A 21,978-nucleotide genomic window follows, 5' to 3' on the forward strand; every position below is an offset into this window, starting at 1 on the left:
TGACTCCGAGATGGACTTCACCACCATTAAAAATCTTAGGAAGCAGCACACCTCTAATAAAGCATTGATCAGTAAAAGAAGGAAAAAAGATAAGGGAAAATAATGATTAAGCTTAATTTGTAACAATCCTTTCTTTTCTAATAATCATGTTGTTGCTGCACTCTCTTAATGTCAACGGGCTCCGCACTTGTGACAGGATGAATGCAATACTGTCCAGTCCGAGCTGCGACATCCTCTGCCTCCAAGAGACGAGGTGGGATGAAAGCAGCCTTGAGGCAGCAACTAAAGTATATAAAGGGGAAATATATTATAATAACGGCACTAATAAATCTTGTGGTATAGCAACCCTAATAAATAGTAATAATATAAAGTACAGTAAAGTAATTTATAAAGACGATAAAGGAAGAATATTAATTATAGATATCGAAGTAAATAATAACACGTATAGAATAATTAATCTATATGCCTATAACTGTGAGAAGGAAAGGAAGGGTTTGTTTAACAAATTAGGAAGATGGGTAAACAATAGAACTATAATAATAGGTGATTTTAATACAGTATTAACCAAATCAGATATTTCAATAAATAATGTATATAAAAATGACATAAGTAGAACAGCTCTTTATGATTTAATGGATAGTCACAATTTAATAGATATATGGAGGATACAAAACAAATTTAAAAGAGAATTCTCAAGGAGACAGGTGGTCAAAGGGAAACTCAGGCAGTCTAGAATTGACCTGTGTTTGGCTGCAGCGGACACAGTGAAACAAATCAACAAGATACATTACAGTTACAATTCCTGGAGCGATCATGCCACTGTCATATGCCAACTGGGTGCTGAAGGAGGGATCAAGGGAGGAGGCACCTGGTGCCTCAACTCCAGCCTCCTAACAGACCCGGTATATATTAATAAAATTTAAAAAATTACTTAATTATGCAAGAACAGAAATGCAAATAGATAATAATTATATAGACAGATGGGATAATATAAAAGAAAGAATTAAAAAAGTGAGTATTAATTATAGCAAAGAGAAAAGATGGAAAGAAAAACAAGAAGAACAGAATATTAGAAAGCAGCTAGAAGAAGAAGTCATATTATTAGATAATCAAAAAAATAGAAGCTGTGAAATGTATGAATGTTACAAAAATCAATTAAACAGCATAGAAAAGAAAAAATGTAAAGGAGCAGCAATAAGGTGCAGGTTCCAAAATTTGGTGGAGGGTGAAAGGTGCACTGCGTTTTTTTTGGGGTTGGAAAAACAAAAACAGAACAAAACTGTAATAGAAGAACTTAAAGATCAAGATAACAACATCCATACAGACAAAATAAAAATACTAGAAATTATAAAAGACTATTATACAAACTTATTTAAGGAGGGGGGAAGTGATATAGAGAAAACTGAAGAAATTCTAACCTACTTAGATAAAAAGATAGATATGGAGGATAAAGTGTGGTGTGACAGCAAATTAACAAAGGAAGAAATTGAATATGCAATCAAAAACTTAAACAAAAATAAAAGTCCTGGGAGCGACGGTCTAACGGCTGACTTCTACATAAAATTTAGTGAACAGATGGCCCCCCTGTTACTCGACCTCTACCATACAATGCAAAAACAACAAGAAACACCCAAATCATTCACTACAGGTATGATAACAGTAATATACAAGAACAAAGGTGACAGAAACGAAATATCCAATTATAGACCAATAAGCCTACTAAACACAGATTACAAGATACTTTCCAAAACATTGGCCAATAGATTAAAACAGACTCTAGATCAGATAATCAGTCCAAATCAAGCATACAGCATACCAAACAGGGACATCCAAGATTCAATTGCTACAATAAGAGATACAGTAAGAGGGATGACAGTACAGGGGGGCCTTTTGTTAACAATAGATTTAGAAAAAGCTTTTGATAGAGTGGAACACCAGTTTTTATTCAAGGTTTTAGCAGAATTAGGTTATGGGCAGGGTTTTATAAATTGGATACAGCTTCTTTACAATAATGCAAAAAGTGTAATAAAATGCAATGGTACAATAACAGACAGTTTCCCCATAAAAAGATCAGTGAGGCAAGGCTGCCCATTATCAGCGCTATTATACAGCATAGTGGCAGAACCGCTAGCTCAAGCAATAATTAAAGACAAGGAAATAGTAGGAATAAAAACACCAACAAACAGTTCTATCAAAATATCACAATACGCGGATGACATTACAATAACAATCAAGTCAGGGAAATGCATAGACAAAATCATGGAACACTTCAAAACGTACAGCATGGCTTCAGGCGCGAAAATAAACATAACTAAATCTGAGATAGGCAAAATAGGAAAGGTGGAAAACTATGTAAATAAATGGGGATTTGGGGAAAACACGGGGTGTAGGAAAATACTGGGTGTATATATAGGAGAGAATGAGAGTGAGGCTAGGGACAGAGGGTGGAGGGAAATGATAGGGAAAGTGCAGAGTAGCTTAAATTTATGGCGAGCAAGAGGGTTAACACTGAAAGGAAAGGTAATTGTAGTTAATGTTTTGATACTGTCAAAAATTAACCACATTTTGGGAACCTGTGAGCTGCCGCAATGGGCTCTAAAAACGCTGACAGCAGCAATCTCCTCCTTCCTCTGGAGGGGAAAGGGAAATTCGATTGCTCACAGAGTGTTAATTGCTAAAAAAAGGGAGGGGGGTTTAGGACTAATTGACATCGGTGCCAAAAGAGACGCACTTAGGATCAAAATTGTTAAGAATTTTCTTGATTCGGACCGGCAGTACCCCTGGGGGGATTGGATGGCGAGCTATCTGGCTGAGTACGGGGAGAGAGACGCGTACAACCTGTGCGCCCTCCTCCCCGGAAAAGCCAGGAGCCGCCTACCTGGCTTCTACCAGGAGGTACTAGAGGCATGGGGCAAAATTCTGCCCCACCTCTGGCCCAAGTGCAGGAATAAAGAGCATGTGCTGCAGTTACCTTTCCTTGACAGTCCATTTTTTATGTGCGGGGGGAGGGTTCTAACCAGCGGTCCTATGCGGGCTGCTGGTTTGACCAGGGTGGGAGATATAATCGATGGGAGGGGTGCTTTTAACATAGATATAGTTTGTGGAAAACTAAAAGAAAAAAATGTTAGTTATAGGAAAGGAAATATAACAAAACTTAAAGGAAAGTTTGAACAGGCTCTCGACCCTACGTGGCGGAGCCTGTTGAAGGAGAAAGGGAAAGATACCAGAGCCGCCCTTCCCCAGCTACAACTCAAGCAAAAGGACAAAGCAAAGGACATAAAAGAAATAAGCACAAGAACCTGGTACCGGACATTAATACACCTCATCAAAAGGCCCCCCACAGCAGAGAAATATTGGAAAGAAAATTACCCCAACATGGACATCAAAACTATATGGACAAACCTGGACATACCACTCATGGACAACACTACAATAAACATGGACTTCAACATTCGACACAGACGGATTTACACAGGGATTATTTTACACCAGATCAACAAAGAAAAATATTCAAGAACATGCACCGTTTGCAATAAAGAATCAGAGGACTTGGGACATATTTTCAACACATGCACAGAATCAAAACATTTTCAGTCATACATCAGGACCATATTAGAGACTCACTGCAACTTCACAACACACACTGATACAGATTGGTCATGGGCTTGGACATTTGGAATCACAGGAAAACATACAAACAGGAACAATACACTCATCAACTCCATCCTAGCATTCGGCAGAAAATCATTATGGACAAGAAGGAATCACCAATTATTTGACAACAAAACAATAAATGTTACAAGATATTTTCAGAACATATTCACAGCTCACCTCAGGACCATATTTCTAGCAGACCAAGACACTTTTCATCAGCAGTTCAACAGTCACAATAATTTGGTAAAAGTAATGGAAGGGAAAAACGTATGTCTGGTGTTATAAAAAAAACTTAGGGGTGTTATGTTGGGGTAGTTAGTGTCTACATTTACTTTCTGTATCTTTTCTTTTATTTATTTGTCATCTATATGATTTTTTATTAGTAGTATTATTATTATTTTGACACATAGTGTTATGGTGGTTATGTGTCTTTTTTTGTTGGGATAAGGGGGTGTGTCATGTCTTTAATGTTGGGTTTTATGTTTGTCTCGTCACCTTGAATGTATGTAAATTGTGAATGTGATTTAATTTTAGTATTTCTTTTGGCACATAGTGTTAATGTGGCTATGTGTCCTTTTTGTTGGGATAAGGGGGTGTGTCATGTCTTTAATGTTGGTTTTTATGTTTGTCTTGTCAGCTTGAATGTATGTAAATTGAGAATGTGACTTATTTTTATTTTTTCTTTTGGCACATAGTGTTAGTGTGGCTATGTGTCTTTTTGTTTAGTTAAAGGGGGTGTTTCATGTCTTTAATGTTGGTTTTCATGTTTGTTTCGTCAGCTGGAATGTATATAAAATAAGATCGTGATATATTTTTGATAATAAAAGATAAAAAAAAACAAAACACGCCCGATCTCGTCTAATCTCGGAAGCTAAGCAGGGTCGGGCCTGGTTAGTACTTGGATAGGAGACCGCCTGGGAATACCAGGTGCTGTAAGCTTTTTTTCCCTCTCAGCTGTCACCAAAGGAGGGCGCTGTTGCTCCATCACCGCACACAGGGCTTTGAGGAACAAAAGCTGCAATCATTCCAGCTGTGTCTGAATGCACGCCAGAGAGGTGGCACTGAGACGCCTCACTTTCCAAGTAGTTTTTAGGGTTCCAGTTCTCACTGTTACAGCCTGTAAAAAGCCTGCAATCATCCCGCATGTACACAAATGGCCTGAGAAACAAGGTTGCAGTCCTTCCAGCTGTGTGTTTCTCCGCAGAAAAAAAACAACTATTCCTATCAAAGTACTGTTAAAGGATAGCATGTGTTTGATGGCTGAGACACCATTATCCGCCACTCAGCTGGTGTGAGCAACTGTCAGCGGTGTCACAGCATGTTTAAATGGGCTTTCTGCGGCCTGTTTCGTCGCTTACGGCCATACCACCCTGAAAGCGCCCGATCTCGTCTGATCTCGGAAGCTAAGCAGGGTCGGGCCTGGTTAGTACTTGGATGGGAGACCGCCTGGGAATACCAGGTGCTGTAAGCTTTTTTTCCCTCTCAGCTGTCACCAAAGGAGGGCGCTGTTGCTCCATCACCGCACACAGGGCTTTGAGGAACAAAAGCTGCAATCATTCCAGCTGTGTCTGAATGCACGCCAGAGAGGTGGCACTGAGACGCCTCACTTTCCAAGTAGTTTTTAGGGTTCCAGTTCTCACTGTTACAGCCTGTAAAAAGCCTGCAATCATCCCGCATGTACACAAATGGCCTGAGAAACAAGGTTGCAGTCCTTCCAGCTGTGTGTTTCTCCGCAGAAAAAAAGCAACTATTCCTATCAAAGTACTGTTAAAGGATAGCATGTGTTTGATGGCTGAGACACCATTATCCGCCACTCAGCTGGTGTGAGCAACTGTCAGCGGTGTCACAGCATGTTTAAATGGGCTTTCTGCGGCCTGTTTCGTCGCTTACGGCCATACCACCCTGAACGCGCCCGATCTCGTCTGATCTCGGAAGCTAAGCAGGGTCGGGCCTGGTTAGTACTTGGATGGGAGACCGCCTGGGAATACCAGGTGCTGTAAGCTTTTTTTCCCTCTCAGCTGTCACCAAAGGAGGGCGCTGTTGCTCCATCACCGCACACAGGGCTTTGAGGAACAAAAGCTGCAATCATTCCAGCTGTGTCTGAATGCACGCCAGAGAGGTGGCACTGAGACGCCTCACTTTCCAAGTAGTTTTTAGGGTTCCAGTTCTCACTGTTACAGCCTGTAAAAAGCCTGCAATCATCCCGCATGTACACAAATGGCCTGAGAAACAAGGTTGCAGTCCTTCCAGCTGTGTGTTTCTCCGCAGAAAAAAAACAACTATTCCTATCAAAGTACTGTTAAAGGATAGCATGTGTTTGATGGCTGAGACACCATTATCCGCCACTCAGCTGGTGTGAGCAACTGTCAGCGGTGTCACAGCATGTTTAAATGGGCTTTCTGCGGCCTGTTTCGTCGCTTACGGCCATACCACCCTGAACGCGCCCGATCTCGTCTGATCTCGGAAGCTAAGCAGGGTCGGGCCTGGTTAGTACTTGGATGGGAGACCGCCTGGGAATACCAGGTGCTGTAAGCTTTTTTTCCCTCTCAGCTGTCACCAAAGGAGGGCGCTGTTGCTCCATCACCGCACACAGGGCTTTGAGGAACAAAAGCTGCAATCATTCCAGCTGTGTCTGAATGCACGCCAGAGAGGTGGCACTGAGACGCCTCACTTTCCAAGTAGTTTTTAGGGTTCCAGTTCTCACTGTTACAGCCTGTAAAAAGCCTGCAATCATCCCGCATGTACACAAATGGCCTGAGAAACAAGGTTGCAGTCCTTCCAGCTGTGTGTTTCTCCGCAGAAAAAAAGCAACTATTCCTATCAAAGTACTGTTAAAGGATAGCATGTGTTTGATGGCTGAGACACCATTATCCGCCACTCAGCTGGTGTGAGCAACTGTCAGCGGTGTCACAGCATGTTTAAATGGGCTTTCTGCGGCCTGTTTCGTCGCTTACGGCCATACCACCCTGAACGCGCCCGATCTCGTCTGATCTCGGAAGCTAAGCAGGGTCGGGCCTGGTTAGTACTTGGATGGGAGACCGCCTGGGAATACCAGGTGCTGTAAGCTTTTTTTCCCTCTCAGCTGTCACCAAAGGAGGGCGCTGTTGCTCCATCACCGCACACAGGGCTTTGAGGAACAAAAGCTGCAATCATTCCAGCTGTGTCTGAATGCACGCCAGAGAGGTGGCACTGAGACGCCTCACTTTCCAAGTAGTTTTTAGGGTTCCAGTTCTCACTGTTACAGCCTGTAAAAAGCCTGCAATCATCCCGCATGTACACAAATGGCCTGAGAAACAAGGTTGCAGTCCTTCCAGCTGTGTGTTTCTCCGCAGAAAAAAAACAACTATTCCTATCAAAGTACTGTTAAAGGATAGCATGTGTTTGATGGCTGAGACACCATTATCCGCCACTCAGCTGGTGTGAGCAACTGTCAGCGGTGTCACAGCATGTTTAAATGGGCTTTCTGCGGCCTGTTTCGTCGCTTACGGCCATACCACCCTGAACGCGCCCGATCTCGTCTGATCTCGGAAGCTAAGCAGGGTCGGGCCTGGTTAGTACTTGGATGGGAGACCGCCTGGGAATACCAGGTGCTGTAAGCTTTTTTTCCCTCTCAGCTGTCACCAAAGGAGGGCGCTGTTGCTCCATCACCGCACACAGGGCTTTGAGGAACAAAAGCTGCAATCATTCCAGCTGTGTCTGAATGCACGCCAGAGAGGTGGCACTGAGACGCCTCACTTTCCAAGTAGTTTTTAGGGTTCCAGTTCTCACTGTTACAGCCTGTAAAAAGCCTGCAATCATCCCGCATGTACACAAATGGCCTGAGAAACAAGGTTGCAGTCCTTCCAGCTGTGTGTTTCTCCGCAGAAAAAAAACAACTATTCCTATCAAAGTACTGTTAAAGGATAGCATGTGTTTGATGGCTGAGACACCATTATCCGCCACTCAGCTGGTGTGAGCAACTGTCAGCGGTGTCACAGCATGTTTAAATGGGCTTTCTGCGGCCTGTTTCGTCGCTTACGGCCATACCACCCTGAACGCGCCCGATCTCGTCTGATCTCGGAAGCTAAGCAGGGTCGGGCCTGGTTAGTACTTGGATGGGAGACCGCCTGGGAATACCAGGTGCTGTAAGCTTTTTTTCCCTCTCAGCTGTCACCAAAGGAGGGCGCTGTTGCTCCATCACCGCACACAGGGCTTTGAGGAACAAAAGCTGCAATCATTCCAGCTGTGTCTGAATGCACGCCAGAGAGGTGGCACTGAGACGCCTCACTTTCCAAGTAGTTTTTAGGGTTCCAGTTCTCACTGTTACAGCCTGTAAAAAGCCTGCAATCATCCCGCATGTACACAAATGGCCTGAGAAACAAGGTTGCAGTCCTTCCAGCTGTGTGTTTCTCCGCAGAAAAAAAGCAACTATTCCTATCAAAGTACTGTTAAAGGATAGCATGTGTTTGATGGCTGAGACACCATTATCCGCCACTCAGCTGGTGTGAGCAACTGTCAGCGGTGTCACAGCATGTTTAAATGGGCTTTCTGCGGCCTGTTTCGTCGCTTACGGCCATACCACCCTGAACGCGCCCGATCTCGTCTGATCTCGGAAGCTAAGCAGGGTCGGGCCTGGTTAGTACTTGGATGGGAGACCGCCTGGGAATACCAGGTGCTGTAAGCTTTTTTTCCCTCTCAGCTGTCACCAAAGGAGGGCGCTGTTGCTCCATCACCGCACACAGGGCTTTGAGGAACAAAAGCTGCAATCATTCCAGCTGTGTCTGAATGCACGCCAGAGAGGTGGCACTGAGACGCCTCACTTTCCAAGTAGTTTTTAGGGTTCCAGTTCTCACTGTTACAGCCTGTAAAAAGCCTGCAATCATCCCGCATGTACACAAATGGCCTGAGAAACAAGGTTGCAGTCCTTCCAGCTGTGTGTTTCTCCGCAGAAAAAAAACAACTATTCCTATCAAAGTACTGTTAAAGGATAGCATGTGTTTGATGGCTGAGACACCATTATCCGCCACTCAGCTGGTGTGAGCAACTGTCAGCGGTGTCACAGCATGTTTAAATGGGCTTTCTGCGGCCTGTTTCGTCGCTTACGGCCATACCACCCTGAACGCGCCCGATCTCGTCTGATCTCGGAAGCTAAGCAGGGTCGGGCCTGGTTAGTACTTGGATGGGAGACCGCCTGGGAATACCAGGTGCTGTAAGCTTTTTTTCCCTCTCAGCTGTCACCAAAGGAGGGCGCTGTTGCTCCATCACCGCACACAGGGCTTTGAGGAACAAAAGCTGCAATCATTCCAGCTGTGTCTGAATGCACGCCAGAGAGGTGGCACTGAGACGCCTCACTTTCCAAGTAGTTTTTAGGGTTCCAGTTCTCACTGTTACAGCCTGTAAAAAGCCTGCAATCATCCCGCATGTACACAAATGGCCTGAGAAACAAGGTTGCAGTCCTTCCAGCTGTGTGTTTCTCCGCAGAAAAAAAAAAACTATTCCTATCAAAGTACTGTTAAAGGATAGCATGTGTTTGATGGCTGAGACACCATTATCCGCCACTCAGCTGGTGTGAGCAACTGTCAGCGGTGTCACAGCATGTTTAAATGGGCTTTCTGCGGCCTGTTTCGTCGCTTACGGCCATACCACCCTGAACGCGCCCGATCTCGTCTGATCTCGGAAGCTAAGCAGGGTCGGGCCTGGTTAGTACTTGGATGGGAGACCGCCTGGGAATACCAGGTGCTGTAAGCTTTTTTTCCCTCTCAGCTGTCACAAAAGGAGGGCGCTGTTGCTCCATCACCGCACACAGGGCTTTGAGGAACAAAAGCTGCAATCATTCCAGCTGTGTCTGAATGCACGCCAGAGAGGTGGCACTGAGACGCCTCACTTTCCAAGTAGTTTTTAGGGTTCCAGTTCTCACTGTTACAGCCTGTAAAAAGCCTGCAATCATCCCGCATGTACACAAATGGCCTGAGAAACAAGGTTGCAGTCCTTCCAGCTGTGTGTTTCTCCGCAGAAAAAAAACAACTATTCCTATCAAAGTACTGTTAAAGGATAGCATGTGTTTGATGGCTGAGACACCATTATCCGCCACTCAGCTGGTGTGAGCAACTGTCAGCGGTGTCACAGCATGTTTAAATGGGCTTTCTGCGGCCTGTTTCGTCGCTTACGGCCATACCACCCTGAACGCGCCCGATCTCGTCTGATCTCGGAAGCTAAGCAGGGTCGGGCCTGGTTAGTACTTGGATGGGAGACCGCCTGGGAATACCAGGTGCTGTAAGCTTTTTTTCCCTCTCAGCTGTCACCAAAGGAGGGCGCTGTTGCTCCATCACCGCACACAGGGCTTTGAGGAACAAAAGCTGCAATCATTCCAGCTGTGTCTGAATGCACGCCAGAGAGGTGGCACTGAGACGCCTCACTTTCCAAGTAGTTTTTAGGGTTCCAGTTCTCACTGTTACAGCCTGTAAAAAGCCTGCAATCATCCCGCATGTACACAAATGGCCTGAGAAACAAGGTTGCAGTCCTTCCAGCTGTGTGTTTCTCCGCAGAAAAAAAACAACTATTCCTATCAAAGTACTGTTAAAGGATAGCATGTGTTTGATGGCTGAGACACCATTATCCGCCACTCAGCTGGTGTGAGCAACTGTCAGCGGTGTCACAGCATGTTTAAATGGGCTTTCTGCGGCCTGTTTCGTCGCTTACGGCCATACCACCCTGAACGCGCCCGATCTCGTCTGATCTCGGAAGCTAAGCAGGGTCGGGCCTGGTTAGTACTTGGATGGGAGACCGCCTGGGAATACCAGGTGCTGTAAGCTTTTTTTCCCTCTCAGCTGTCACCAAAGGAGGGCGCTGTTGCTCCATCACCGCACACAGGGCTTTGAGGAACAAAAGCTGCAATCATTCCAGCTGTGTCTGAATGCACGCCAGAGAGGTGGCACTGAGACGCCTCACTTTCCAAGTAGTTTTTAGGGTTCCAGTTCTCACTGTTACAGCCTGTAAAAAGCCTGCAATCATCCCGCATGTACACAAATGGCCTGAGAAACAAGGTTGCAGTCCTTCCAGCTGTGTGTTTCTCCGCAGAAAAAAAGCAACTATTCCTATCAAAGTACTGTTAAAGGATAGCATGTGTTTGATGGCTGAGACACCATTATCCGCCACTCAGCTGGTGTGAGCAACTGTCAGCGGTGTCACAGCATGTTTAAATGGGCTTTCTGCGGCCTGTTTCGTCGCTTACGGCCATACCACCCTGAACGCGCCCGATCTCGTCTGATCTCGGAAGCTAAGCAGGGTCGGGCCTGGTTAGTACTTGGATGGGAGACCGCCTGGGAATACCAGGTGCTGTAAGCTTTTTTTCCCTCTCAGCTGTCACCAAAGGAGGGCGCTGTTGCTCCATCACCGCACACAGGGCTTTGAGGAACAAAAGCTGCAATCATTCCAGCTGTGTCTGAATGCACGCCAGAGAGGTGGCACTGAGACGCCTCACTTTCCAAGTAGTTTTTAGGGTTCCAGTTCTCACTGTTACAGCCTGTAAAAAGCCTGCAATCATCCCGCATGTACACAAATGGCCTGAGAAACAAGGTTGCAGTCCTTCCAGCTGTGTGTTTCTCCGCAGAAAAAAAACAACTATTCCTATCAAAGTACTGTTAAAGGATAGCATGTGTTTGATGGCTGAGATACCATTATCCGCCACTCAGCTGGTGTGAGCAACTGTCAGCGGTGTCACAGCATGTTTAAATGGGCTTTCTGCGGCCTGTTTCGTCGCTTACGGCCATACCACCCTGAACGCGCCCGATCTCGTCTGATCTCGGAAGCTAAGCAGGGTCGGGCCTGGTTAGTACTTGGATGGGAGACCGCCTGGGAATACCAGGTGCTGTAAGCTTTTTTTCCCTCTCAGCTGTCACCAAAGGAGGGCGCTGTTGCTCCATCACCGCACACAGGGCTTTGAGGAACAAAAGCTGCAATCATTCCAGCTGTGTCTGAATGCACGCCAGAGAGGTGGCACTGAGACGCCTCACTTTCCAAGTAGTTTTTAGGGTTCCAGTTCTCACTGTTACAGCCTGTAAAAAGCCTGCAATCATCCCGCATGTACACAAATGGCCTGAGAAACAAGGTTGCAGTCCTTCCAGCTGTGTGTTTCTCCGCAGAAAAAAAACAACTATTCCTATCAAAGTACTGTTAAAGGATAGCATGTGTTTGATGGCTGAGACACCATTATCCGCCACTCAGCTGGTGTGAGCAACTGTCAGCGGTGTCACAGCATGTTTAAATGGGCTTTCTGCGGCCTGTTTCATCGCTTACGGCCATACCACCCTGAACGCGCCCGATCTCGTCTGATCTCGGAAGCTAAGCAGGGTCGGGCCTGGTTAGTACTTGGATGGGAGACCGCCTGGGAATACCAGGTGCTGTAAGCTTTTTTTCCCTCTCAGCTGTCACCAAAGGAGGGCGCTGTTGCTCCATCACCGCACACAGGGCTTTGAGGAACAAAAGCTGCAATCATTCCAGCTGTGTCTGAATGCACGCCAGAGAGGTGGCACTGAGACGCCTCACTTTCCAAGTAGTTTTTAGGGTTCCAGTTCTCACTGTTACAGCCTGTAAAAAGCCTGCAATCATCCCGCATGTACACAAATGGCCTGAGAAACAAGGTTGCAGTCCTTCCAGCTGTGTGTTTCTCCGCAGAAAAAAAACAACTATTCCTATCAAAGTACTGTTAAAGGATAGCATGTGTTTGATGGCTGAGACACCATTATCCGCCACTCAGCTGGTGTGAGCAACTGTCAGCGGTGTCACAGCATGTTTAAATGGGCTTTCTGCGGCCTGTTTCGTCGCTTACGGCCATACCACCCTGAACGCGCCCGATCTCGTCTGATCTCGGAAGCTAAGCAGGGTCGGGCCTGGTTAGTACTTGGATGGGAGACCGCCTGGGAATACCAGGTGCTGTAAGCTTTTTTTCCCTCTCAGCTGTCACCAAAGGAGGGCGCTGTTGCTCCATCACCGCACACAGGGCTTTGAGGAACAAAAGCTGCAATCATTCCAGCTGTGTCTGAATGCACGCCAGAGAGGTGGCACTGAGACGCCTCACTTTCCAAGTAGTTTTTAGGGTTCCAGTTCTCACTGTTACAGCCTGTAAAAAGCCTGCAATCATCCCGCATGTACACAAATGGCCTGAGAAACAAGGTTGCAGTCCTTCCAGCTGTGTGTTTCTCCGCAGAAAAAAAACAACTATTCCTATCAAAGTACTGTTAAAGGATAGCATGTGTTTGATGGCTGAGATACCATTATCCGCCACTCAGCTGGTGTGAGCAACTGTCAGCGGTGTCACAGCATGTTTAAATGGGCTTTCTGCGGCCTGTTTCGTCGCTTACGGCCATACCACCCTGAACGCGCCCGATCTCGTCTGATCTCGGAAGCTAAGCAGGGTCGGGCCTGGTTAGTACTTGGATGGGAGACCGCCTGGGAATACCAGGTGCTGTAAGCTTTTTTTCCCTCTCAGCTGTCACCAAAGGAGGGCGCTGTTGCTCCATCACCGCACACAGGGCTTTGAGGAACAAAAGCTGCAATCATTCCAGCTGTGTCTGAATGCACGCCAGAGAGGTGGCACTGAGACGCCTCACTTTCCAAGTAGTTTTTAGGGTTCCAGTTCTCACTGTTACAGCCTGTAAAAAGCCTGCAATCATCCCGCATGTACACAAATGGCCTGAGAAACAAGGTTGCAGTCCTTCCAGCTGTGTGTTTCTCCGCAGAAAAAAAACAACTATTCCTATCAAAGTACTGTTAAAGGATAGCATGTGTTTGATGGCTGAGACACCATTATCCGCCACTCAGCTGGTGTGAGCAACTGTCAGCGGTGTCACAGCATGTTTAAATGGGCTTTCTGCGGCCTGTTTCGTCGCTTACGGCCATACCACCCTGAACGCGCCCGATCTCGTCTGATCTCGGAAGCTAAGCAGGGTCGGGCCTGGTTAGTACTTGGATGGGAGACCGCCTGGGAATACCAGGTGCTGTAAGCTTTTTTCCCTCTCAGCTGTCACCAAAGGAGGGCGCTGTTGCTCCATCACCGCACACAGGGCTTTGAGGAACAAAAGCTGCAATCATTCCAGCTGTGTCTGAATGCACGCCAGAGAGGTGGCACTGAGACGCCTCACTTTCCAAGTAGTTTTTAGGGTTCCAGTTCTCACTGTTACAGCCTGTAAAAAGCCTGCAATCATCCCGCATGTACACAAATGGCCTGAGAAACAAGGTTGCAGTCCTTCCAGCTGTGTGTTTCTCCGCAGAAAAAAAGCAACTATTCCTATCAAAGTACTGTTAAAGGATAGCATGTGTTTGATGGCTGAGACACCATTATCCGCCACTCAGCTGGTGTGAGCAACTGTCAGCGGTGTCACAGCATGTTTAAATGGGCTTTCTGCGGCCTGTTTCATCGCTTACGGCCATACCACCCTGAACGCGCCCGATCTCGTCTGATCTCGGAAGCTAAGCAGGGTCGGGCCTGGTTAGTACTTGGATGGGAGACCGCCTGGGAATACCAGGTGCTGTAAGCTTTTTTTCCCTCTCAGCTGTCACCAAAGGAGGGCGCTGTTGCTCCATCACCGCACACAGGGCTTTGAGGAACAAAAGCTGCAATCATTCCAGCTGTGTCTGAATGCACGCCAGAGAGGTGGCACTGAGACGCCTCACTTTCCAAGTAGTTTTTAGGGTTCCAGTTCTCACTGTTACAGCCTGTAAAAAGCCTGCAATCATCCCGCATGTACACAAATGGCCTGAGAAACAAGGTTGCAGTCCTTCCAGCTGTGTGTTTCTCCGCAGAAAAAAAACAACTATTCCTATCAAAGTACTGTTAAAGGATAGCATGTGTTTGATGGCTGAGATACCATTATCCGCCACTCAGCTGGTGTGAGCAACTGTCAGCGGTGTCACAGCATGTTTAAATGGGCTTTCTGCGGCCTGTTTCGTCGCTTACGGCCATACCACCCTGAACGCGCCCGATCTCGTCTGATCTCGGAAGCTAAGCAGGGTCGGGCCTGGTTAGTACTTGGATGGGAGACCGCCTGGGAATACCAGGTGCTGTAAGCTTTTTTTCCCTCTCAGCTGTCACCAAAGGAGGGCGCTGTTGCTCCATCACCGCACACAGGGCTTTGAGGAACAAAAGCTGCAATCATTCCAGCTGTGTCTGAATGCACGCCAGAGAGGTGGCACTGAGACGCCTCACTTTCCAAGTAGTTTTTAGGGTTCCAGTTCTCACTGTTACAGCCTGTAAAAAGCCTGCAATCATCCCGCATGTACACAAATGGCCTGAGAAACAAGGTTGCAGTCCTTCCAGCTGTGTGTTTCTCCGCAGAAAAAAAACAACTATTCCTATCAAAGTACTGTTAAAGGATAGCATGTGTTTGATGGCTGAGACACCATTATCCGCCACTCAGCTGGTGTGAGCAACTGTCAGCGGTGTCACAGCATGTTTAAATGGGCTTTCTGCGGCCTGTTTCGTCGCTTACGGCCATACCACCCTGAACGCGCCCGATCTCGTCTGATCTCGGAAGCTAAGCAGGGTCGGGCCTGGTTAGTACTTGGATGGGAGACCGTCTGGGAATACCAGGTGCTGTAAGCTTTTTTTCCCTCTCAGCTGTCACCAAAGGAGGGCGCTGTTGCTCCATCACCTCACACAGGGCTTTGAGGAACAAAAGCTGCAATCATTCCAGCTGTGTCTGAATGCACGCCAGAGAGGTGGCACTGAGACGCCTCACTTTCCAAGTAGTTTTTAGGGTTCCAGTTCTCACTGTTACAGCCTGTAAAAAGCCTGCAATCATCCCGCATGTACACAAATGGCCTGAGAAACAAGGTTGCAGTCCTTCCAGCTGTGTGTTTCTCCGCAGAAAAAAAACAACTATTCCTATCAAAGTACTGTTAAAGGATAGCATGTGTTTGATGGCTGAGACACCATTATCCGCCACTCAGCTGGTGTGAGCAACTGTCAGCGGTGTCACAGCATGTTTAAATGGGCTTTCTGCGGCCTGTTTCATCGCTTACGGCCATACCACCCTGAACGCGCCCGATCTCGTCTGATCTCGGAAGCTAAGCAGGGTCGGGCCTGGTTAGTACTTGGATGGGAGACCGCCTGGGAATACCAGGTGCTGTAAGCTTTTTTTCCCTCTCAGCTGTCACCAAAGGAGGGCGCTGTTGCTCCATCACCGCACACAGGGCTTTGAGGAACAAAAGCTGCAATCATTCCAGCTGTGTCTGAATGCACGCCAGAGAGGTGGCACTGAGACGCCTCACTTTCCAAGTAGTTTTTAGGGTTCCAGTTCTCACTGTTACAGCCTGTAAAAAGCCTGCAATCATCCCGCATGTACACAAATGGCCTGAGAAACAAGGTTGCAGTCCTTCCAGCTGTGTGTTTCTCCGCAGAAAAAAAGCAACTATTCCTATCAAAGTACTGTTAAAGGATAGCATGTGTTTGATGGCTGAGACACCATTATCCGCCACTCAGCTGGTGTGAGCAACTGTCAGCGGTGTCACAGCATGTTTAAATGGGCTTTCTGCGGCCTGTTTCATCGCTTACGGCCATACCACCCTGAACGCGCCCGATCTCGTCTGATCTCGGAAGCTAAGCAGGGTCGGGCCTGGTTAGTACTTGGATGGGAGACCGCCTGGGAATACCAGGTGCTGTAAGCTTTTTTTCCCTCTCAGCTGTCACCAAAGGAGGGCGCTGTTGCTCCATCACCGCACACAGGGCTTTGAGGAACAAAAGCTGCAATCATTCCAGCTGTGTCTGAATGCACGCCAGAGAGGTGGCACTGAGACGCCTCACTTTCCAAGTAGTTTTTAGGGTTCCAGTTCTCACTGTTACAGCCTGTAAAAAGCCTGCAATCATCCCGCATGAACACAAATGGCCTGAGAAACAAGGTTGCAGTCCTTCCAGCTGTGTGTTTCTCCGCAGAAAAAAAACAACTATTCCTATCAAAGTACTGTTAAAGGATAGCATGTGTTTGATGGCTGAGACACCATTATCCGCCACTCAGCTGGTGTGAGCAACTGTCAGCGGTGTCACAGCATGTTTAAATGGGCTTTCTGCGGCCTGTTTCGTCGCTTACGGCCATACCACCCTGAACGCGCCCGATCTCGTCTGATCTCGGAAGCTAAGCAGGGTCGGGCCTGGTTAGTACTTGGATGGGAGACCGCCTGGGAATACCAGGTGCTGTAAGCTTTTTTTCCCTCTCAGCTGTCACCAAAGGAGGGCGCTGTTGCTCCATCACCGCACACAGGGCTTTGAGGAACAAAAGCTGCAATCATTCCAGCTGTGTCTGAATGCACGCCAGAGAGGTGGCACTGAGACGCCTCACTTTCCAAGTAGTTTTTAGGGTTCCAGTTCTCACTGTTACAGCCTGTAAAAAGCCTGCAATCATCCCGCATGTACACAAATGGCCTGAGAAACAAGGTTGCAGTCCTTCCAGCTGTGTGTTTCTCCGCAGAAAAAAAACAACTATTCCTATCAAAGTACTGTTAAAGGATAGCATGTGTTTGATGGCTGAGATACCATTATCCGCCACTCAGCTGGTGTGAGCAACTGTCAGCGGTGTCACAGCATGTTTAAATGGGCTTTCTGCGGCCTGTTTCGTCGCTTACGGCCATACCACCCTGAACGCGCCCGATCTCGTCTGATCTCGGAAGCTAAGCAGGGTCGGGCCTGGTTAGTACTTGGATGGGAGACCGCCTGGGAATACCAGGTGCTGTAAGCTTTTTTTCCCTCTCAGCTGTCACCAAAGGAGGGCGCTGTTGCTCCATCACCGCACACAGGGCTTTGAGGAACAAAAGCTGCAATCATTCCAGCTGTGTCTGAATGCACGCCAGAGAGGTGGCACTGAGACGCCTCACTTTCCAAGTAGTTTTTAGGGTTCCAGTTCTCACTGTTACAGCCTGTAAAAAGCCTGCAATCATCCCGCATGTACACAAATGGCCTGAGAAACAAGGTTGCAGTCCTTCCAGCTGTGTGTTTCTCCGCAGAAAAAAAACAACTATTCCTATCAAAGTACTGTTAAAGGATAGCATGTGTTTGATGGCTGAGACACCATTATCCGCCACTCAGCTGGTGTGAGCAACTGTCAGCGGTGTCACAGCATGTTTAAATGGGCTTTCTGCGGCCTGTTTCATCGCTTACGGCCATACCACCCTGAACGCGCCCGATCTCGTCTGATCTCGGAAGCTAAGCAGGGTCGGGCCTGGTTAGTACTTGGATGGGAGACCGCCTGGGAATACCAGGTGCTGTAAGCTTTTTTTCCCTCTCAGCTGTCACCAAAGGAGGGCGCTGTTGCTCCATCACCGCACACAGGGCTTTGAGGAACAAAAGCTGCAATCATTCCAGCTGTGTCTGAATGCACGCCAGAGAGGTGGCACTGAGACGCCTCACTTTCCAAGTAGTTTTTAGGGTTCCAGTTCTCACTGTTACAGCCTGTAAAAAGCCTGCAATCATCCCGCATGTACACAAATGGCCTGAGAAACAAGGTTGCAGTCCTTCCAGCTGTGTGTTTCTCCGCAGAAAAAAAGCAACTATTCCTATCAAAGTACTGTTAAAGGATAGCATGTGTTTGATGGCTGAGACACCATTATCCGCCACTCAGCTGGTGTGAGCAACTGTCAGCGGTGTCACAGCATGTTTAAATGGGCTTTCTGCGGCCTGTTTCATCGCTTACGGCCATACCACCCTGAACGCGCCCGATCTCGTCTGATCTCGGAAGCTAAGCAGGGTCGGGCCTGGTTAGTACTTGGATGGGAGACCGCCTGGGAATACCAGGTGCTGTAAGCTTTTTTTCCCTCTCAGCTGTCACCAAAGGAGGGCGCTGTTGCTCCATCACCGCACACAGGGCTTTGAGGAACAAAAGCTGCAATCATTCCAGCTGTGTCTGAATGCACGCCAGAGAGGTGGCACTGAGACGCCTCACTTTCCAAGTAGTTTTTAGGGTTCCAGTTCTCACTGTTACAGCCTGTAAAAAGCCTGCAATCATCCCGCATGAACACAAATGGCCTGAGAAACAAGGTTGCAGTCCTTCCAGCTGTGTGTTTCTCCGCAGAAAAAAAACAACTATTCCTATCAAAGTACTGTTAAAGGATAGCATGTGTTTGATGGCTGAGACACCATTATCCGCCACTCAGCTGGTGTGAGCAACTGTCAGCGGTGTCACAGCATGTTTAAATGGGCTTTCTGCGGCCTGTTTCGTCGCTTACGGCCATACCACCCTGAACGCGCCCGATCTCGTCTGATCTCGGAAGCTAAGCAGGGTCGGGCCTGGTTAGTACTTGGATGGGAGACCGCCTGGGAATACCAGGTGCTGTAAGCTTTTTTTCCCTCTCAGCTGTCACCAAAGGAGGGCGCTGTTGCTCCATCACCGCACACAGGGCTTTGAGGAACAAAAGCTGCAATCATTCCAGCTGTGTCTGAATGCACGCCAGAGAGGTGGCACTGAGACGCCTCACTTTCCAAGTAGTTTTTAGGGTTCCAGTTCTCACTGTTACAGCCTGTAAAAAGCCTGCAATCATCCCGCATGTACACAAATGGCCTGAGAAACAAGGTTGCAGTCCTTCCAGCTGTGTGTTTCTCCGCAGAAAAAAAACAACTATTCCTATCAAAGTACTGTTAAAGGATAGCATGTGTTTGATGGCTGAGATACCATTATCCGCCACTCAGCTGGTGTGAGCAACTGTCAGCGGTGTCACAGCATGTTTAAATGGGCTTTCTGCGGCCTGTTTCGTCGCTTACGGCCATACCACCCTGAACGCGCCCGATCTCGTCTGATCTCGGAAGCTAAGCAGGGTCGGGCCTGGTTAGTACTTGGATGGGAGACCGCCTGGGAATACCAGGTGCTGTAAGCTTTTTTTCCCTCTCAGCTGTCACCAAAGGAGGGCGCTGTTGCTCCATCACCGCACACAGGGCTTTGAGGAACAAAAGCTGCAATCATTCCAGCTGTGTCTGAATGCACGCCAGAGAGGTGGCACTGAGACGCCTCACTTTCCAAGTAGTTTTTAGGGTTCCAGTTCTCACTGTTACAGCCTGTAAAAAGCCTGCAATCATCCCGCATGTACACAAATGGCCTGAGAAACAAGGTTGCAGTCCTTCCAGCTGTGTGTTTCTCCGCAGAAAAAAAACAACTATTCCTATCAAAGTACTGTTAAAGGATAGCATGTGTTTGATGGCTGAGACACCATTATCCGCCACTCAGCTGGTGTGAGCAACTGTCAGCGGTGTCACAGCATGTTTAAATGGGCTTTCTGCGGCCTGTTTCGTCGCTTACGGCCATACCACCCTGAACGCGCCCGATCTCGTCTGATCTCGGAAGCTAAGCAGGGTCGGGCCTGGTTAGTACTTGGATGGGAGACCGTCTGGGAATACCAGGTGCTGTAAGCTTTTTTTCCCTCTCAGCTGTCACCAAAGGAGGGCGCTGTTGCTCCATCACCTCACACAGGGCTATGAGGAACAAAAGCTGCAATCATTCCAGCTGTGTCTGAATGCACGCCAGAGAGGTGGCACTGAGACGCCTCACTTTCCAAGTAGTTTTTAGGGTTCCAGTTCTCACTGTTACAGCCTGTAAAAAGCCTGCAATCATCCCGCATGTACACAAATGGCCTGAGAAACAAGGTTGCAGTCCTTCCAGCTGTGTGTTTCTCCGCAGAAAAAAAACAACTATTCCTATCAAAGTACTGTTAAAGGATAGCATGTGTTTGATGGCTGAGACACCATTATCCGCCACTCAGCTGGTGTGAGCAACTGTCAGCGGTGTCACAGCATGTTTAAATGGGCTTTCTGCGGCCTGTTTCATCGCTTACGGCCATACCACCCTGAACGCGCCCGATCTCGTCTGATCTCGGAAGCTAAGCAGGGTCGGGCCTGGTTAGTACTTGGATGGGAGACCGCCTGGGAATACCAGGTGCTGTAAGCTTTTTTTCCCTCTCAGCTGTCACCAAAGGAGGGCGCTGTTGCTCCATCACCGCACACAGGGCTTTGAGGAACAAAAGCTGCAATCATTCCAGCTGTGTCTGAATGCACGCCAGAGAGGTGGCACTGAGACGCCTCACTTTCCAAGTAGTTTTTAGGGTTCCAGTTCTCACTGTTACAGCCTGTAAAAAGCCTGCAATCATCCCGCATGTACACAAATGGCCTGAGAAACAAGGTTGCAGTCCTTCCAGCTGTGTGTTTCTCCGCAGAAAAAAAACAACTATTCCTATCAAAGTACTGTTAAAGGATAGCATGTGTTTGATGGCTGAGATACCATTATCCGCCACTCAGCTGGTGTGAGCAACTGTCAGCGGTGTCACAGCATGTTTAAATGGGCTTTCTGCGGCCTGTTTCGTCGCTTACGGCCATACCACCCTGAACGCGCCCGATCTCGTCTGATCTCGGAAGCTAAGCAGGGTCGGGCCTGGTTAGTACTTGGATGGGAGACCGCCTGGGAATACCAGGTGCTGTAAGCTTTTTTTCCCTCTCAGCTGTCACCAAAGGAGGGCGCTGTTGCTCCATCACCGCACACAGGGCTTTGAGGAACAAAAGCTGCAATCATTCCAGCTGTGTCTGAATGCACGCCAGAGAGGTGGCACTGAGACGCCTCACTTTCCAAGTAGTTTTTAGGGTTCCAGTTCTCACTGTTACAGCCTGTAAAAAGCCTGCAATCATCCCGCATGTACACAAATGGCCTGAGAAACAAGGTTGCAGTCCTTCCAGCTGTGTGTTTCTCCGCAGAAAAAAAACAACTATTCCTATCAAAGTACTGTTAAAGGATAGCATGTGTTTGATGGCTGAGACACCATTATCCGCCACTCAGCTGGTGTGAGCAACTGTCAGCGGTGTCACAGCATGTTTAAATGGGCTTTCTGCGGCCTGTTTCATCGCTTACGGCCATACCACCCTGAACGCGCCCGATCTCGTCTGATCTCGGAAGCTAAGCAGGGTCGGGCCTGGTTAGTACTTGGATGGGAGACCGCCTGGGAATACCAGGTGCTGTAAGCTTTTTTTCCCTCTCAGCTGTCACCAAAGGAGGGCGCTGTTGCTCCATCACCGCACACAGGGCTTTGAGGAACAAAAGCTGCAATCATTCCAGCTGTGTCTGAATGCACGCCAGAGAGGTGGCACTGAGACGCCTCACTTTCCAAGTAGTTTTTAGGGTTCCAGTTCTCACTGTTACAGCCTGTAAAAAGCCTGCAATCATCCCGCATGTACACAAATGGCCTGAGAAACAAGGTTGCAGTCCTTCCAGCTGTGTGTTTCTCCGCAGAAAAAAAACAACTATTCCTATCAAAGTACTGTTAAAGGATAGCATGTGTTTGATGGCTGAGACACCATTATCCGCCACTCAGCTGGTGTGAGCAACT

At 47.8% G+C, this 21,978-nt stretch overlaps 32 non-coding genes across 32 annotated transcripts; all 32 read left to right on the forward strand.

Moving 5' to 3' along the window:
* Positions 1-5,006: 5,006 nt before the first annotated feature.
* LOC128381581 (5S ribosomal RNA) lies at positions 5,007-5,125 on the forward strand. The gene has a single exon (XR_008323552.1). It is a non-coding gene; the product is annotated as a 5S ribosomal RNA (ribosomal RNA).
* A 413-nt stretch (positions 5,126-5,538) lies between these two features.
* Positions 5,539-5,657, forward strand: LOC128384702 (5S ribosomal RNA). The gene has a single exon (XR_008324445.1). It is a non-coding gene; the product is annotated as a 5S ribosomal RNA (ribosomal RNA).
* A 413-nt stretch (positions 5,658-6,070) lies between these two features.
* LOC128384824 (5S ribosomal RNA) lies at positions 6,071-6,189 on the forward strand. The gene has a single exon (XR_008324566.1). It is a non-coding gene; the product is annotated as a 5S ribosomal RNA (ribosomal RNA).
* Positions 6,190-6,602: 413 nt separating this feature from the next.
* On the forward strand, positions 6,603-6,721 carry LOC128384945 (5S ribosomal RNA). The gene has a single exon (XR_008324617.1). It is a non-coding gene; the product is annotated as a 5S ribosomal RNA (ribosomal RNA).
* Positions 6,722-7,134: 413 nt separating this feature from the next.
* Positions 7,135-7,253, forward strand: LOC128385067 (5S ribosomal RNA). Its single transcript, XR_008324628.1, has one exon. It is a non-coding gene; the product is annotated as a 5S ribosomal RNA (ribosomal RNA).
* Positions 7,254-7,666: 413 nt separating this feature from the next.
* Positions 7,667-7,785, forward strand: LOC128385149 (5S ribosomal RNA). Its single transcript, XR_008324643.1, has one exon. It is a non-coding gene; the product is annotated as a 5S ribosomal RNA (ribosomal RNA).
* A 413-nt stretch (positions 7,786-8,198) lies between these two features.
* Positions 8,199-8,317, forward strand: LOC128385229 (5S ribosomal RNA). The gene has a single exon (XR_008324663.1). It is a non-coding gene; the product is annotated as a 5S ribosomal RNA (ribosomal RNA).
* A 413-nt stretch (positions 8,318-8,730) lies between these two features.
* LOC128385299 (5S ribosomal RNA) lies at positions 8,731-8,849 on the forward strand. Its single transcript, XR_008324677.1, has one exon. It is a non-coding gene; the product is annotated as a 5S ribosomal RNA (ribosomal RNA).
* Positions 8,850-9,262: 413 nt separating this feature from the next.
* LOC128353058 (5S ribosomal RNA) lies at positions 9,263-9,381 on the forward strand. Its single transcript, XR_008320804.1, has one exon. It is a non-coding gene; the product is annotated as a 5S ribosomal RNA (ribosomal RNA).
* A 413-nt stretch (positions 9,382-9,794) lies between these two features.
* Positions 9,795-9,913, forward strand: LOC128353129 (5S ribosomal RNA). Its single transcript, XR_008320815.1, has one exon. It is a non-coding gene; the product is annotated as a 5S ribosomal RNA (ribosomal RNA).
* A 413-nt stretch (positions 9,914-10,326) lies between these two features.
* On the forward strand, positions 10,327-10,445 carry LOC128353210 (5S ribosomal RNA). Its single transcript, XR_008320826.1, has one exon. It is a non-coding gene; the product is annotated as a 5S ribosomal RNA (ribosomal RNA).
* Positions 10,446-10,858: 413 nt separating this feature from the next.
* On the forward strand, positions 10,859-10,977 carry LOC128353271 (5S ribosomal RNA). Its single transcript, XR_008320838.1, has one exon. It is a non-coding gene; the product is annotated as a 5S ribosomal RNA (ribosomal RNA).
* Positions 10,978-11,390: 413 nt separating this feature from the next.
* LOC128353347 (5S ribosomal RNA) lies at positions 11,391-11,509 on the forward strand. The gene has a single exon (XR_008320856.1). It is a non-coding gene; the product is annotated as a 5S ribosomal RNA (ribosomal RNA).
* Positions 11,510-11,922: 413 nt separating this feature from the next.
* LOC128353419 (5S ribosomal RNA) lies at positions 11,923-12,041 on the forward strand. The gene has a single exon (XR_008320871.1). It is a non-coding gene; the product is annotated as a 5S ribosomal RNA (ribosomal RNA).
* A 413-nt stretch (positions 12,042-12,454) lies between these two features.
* Positions 12,455-12,573, forward strand: LOC128353490 (5S ribosomal RNA). The gene has a single exon (XR_008320882.1). It is a non-coding gene; the product is annotated as a 5S ribosomal RNA (ribosomal RNA).
* Positions 12,574-12,986: 413 nt separating this feature from the next.
* Positions 12,987-13,105, forward strand: LOC128353582 (5S ribosomal RNA). Its single transcript, XR_008320898.1, has one exon. It is a non-coding gene; the product is annotated as a 5S ribosomal RNA (ribosomal RNA).
* Positions 13,106-13,518: 413 nt separating this feature from the next.
* Positions 13,519-13,637, forward strand: LOC128353703 (5S ribosomal RNA). The gene has a single exon (XR_008320909.1). It is a non-coding gene; the product is annotated as a 5S ribosomal RNA (ribosomal RNA).
* A 412-nt stretch (positions 13,638-14,049) lies between these two features.
* LOC128353825 (5S ribosomal RNA) lies at positions 14,050-14,168 on the forward strand. Its single transcript, XR_008320920.1, has one exon. It is a non-coding gene; the product is annotated as a 5S ribosomal RNA (ribosomal RNA).
* Positions 14,169-14,581: 413 nt separating this feature from the next.
* LOC128353947 (5S ribosomal RNA) lies at positions 14,582-14,700 on the forward strand. The gene has a single exon (XR_008320931.1). It is a non-coding gene; the product is annotated as a 5S ribosomal RNA (ribosomal RNA).
* A 413-nt stretch (positions 14,701-15,113) lies between these two features.
* Positions 15,114-15,232, forward strand: LOC128353414 (5S ribosomal RNA). The gene has a single exon (XR_008320870.1). It is a non-coding gene; the product is annotated as a 5S ribosomal RNA (ribosomal RNA).
* A 413-nt stretch (positions 15,233-15,645) lies between these two features.
* Positions 15,646-15,764, forward strand: LOC128354045 (5S ribosomal RNA). Its single transcript, XR_008320942.1, has one exon. It is a non-coding gene; the product is annotated as a 5S ribosomal RNA (ribosomal RNA).
* A 413-nt stretch (positions 15,765-16,177) lies between these two features.
* LOC128354111 (5S ribosomal RNA) lies at positions 16,178-16,296 on the forward strand. Its single transcript, XR_008320954.1, has one exon. It is a non-coding gene; the product is annotated as a 5S ribosomal RNA (ribosomal RNA).
* A 413-nt stretch (positions 16,297-16,709) lies between these two features.
* LOC128354184 (5S ribosomal RNA) lies at positions 16,710-16,828 on the forward strand. Its single transcript, XR_008320972.1, has one exon. It is a non-coding gene; the product is annotated as a 5S ribosomal RNA (ribosomal RNA).
* A 413-nt stretch (positions 16,829-17,241) lies between these two features.
* LOC128354261 (5S ribosomal RNA) lies at positions 17,242-17,360 on the forward strand. The gene has a single exon (XR_008320984.1). It is a non-coding gene; the product is annotated as a 5S ribosomal RNA (ribosomal RNA).
* Positions 17,361-17,773: 413 nt separating this feature from the next.
* LOC128354343 (5S ribosomal RNA) lies at positions 17,774-17,892 on the forward strand. Its single transcript, XR_008321021.1, has one exon. It is a non-coding gene; the product is annotated as a 5S ribosomal RNA (ribosomal RNA).
* Positions 17,893-18,305: 413 nt separating this feature from the next.
* On the forward strand, positions 18,306-18,424 carry LOC128354416 (5S ribosomal RNA). Its single transcript, XR_008321034.1, has one exon. It is a non-coding gene; the product is annotated as a 5S ribosomal RNA (ribosomal RNA).
* Positions 18,425-18,837: 413 nt separating this feature from the next.
* Positions 18,838-18,956, forward strand: LOC128354504 (5S ribosomal RNA). Its single transcript, XR_008321070.1, has one exon. It is a non-coding gene; the product is annotated as a 5S ribosomal RNA (ribosomal RNA).
* A 413-nt stretch (positions 18,957-19,369) lies between these two features.
* LOC128354582 (5S ribosomal RNA) lies at positions 19,370-19,488 on the forward strand. Its single transcript, XR_008321091.1, has one exon. It is a non-coding gene; the product is annotated as a 5S ribosomal RNA (ribosomal RNA).
* Positions 19,489-19,901: 413 nt separating this feature from the next.
* On the forward strand, positions 19,902-20,020 carry LOC128353424 (5S ribosomal RNA). The gene has a single exon (XR_008320872.1). It is a non-coding gene; the product is annotated as a 5S ribosomal RNA (ribosomal RNA).
* Positions 20,021-20,433: 413 nt separating this feature from the next.
* Positions 20,434-20,552, forward strand: LOC128354644 (5S ribosomal RNA). Its single transcript, XR_008321102.1, has one exon. It is a non-coding gene; the product is annotated as a 5S ribosomal RNA (ribosomal RNA).
* Positions 20,553-20,965: 413 nt separating this feature from the next.
* On the forward strand, positions 20,966-21,084 carry LOC128354656 (5S ribosomal RNA). Its single transcript, XR_008321103.1, has one exon. It is a non-coding gene; the product is annotated as a 5S ribosomal RNA (ribosomal RNA).
* Positions 21,085-21,497: 413 nt separating this feature from the next.
* LOC128354667 (5S ribosomal RNA) lies at positions 21,498-21,616 on the forward strand. The gene has a single exon (XR_008321104.1). It is a non-coding gene; the product is annotated as a 5S ribosomal RNA (ribosomal RNA).
* Positions 21,617-21,978: the final 362 nt, after the last annotated feature.

Source organism: Scomber japonicus, chromosome 2 (genome assembly GCF_027409825.1).
Source record: "Scomber japonicus isolate fScoJap1 chromosome 2, fScoJap1.pri, whole genome shotgun sequence".
Classification (NCBI taxonomy): Eukaryota; Metazoa; Chordata; class Actinopteri; order Scombriformes; family Scombridae; genus Scomber; species Scomber japonicus.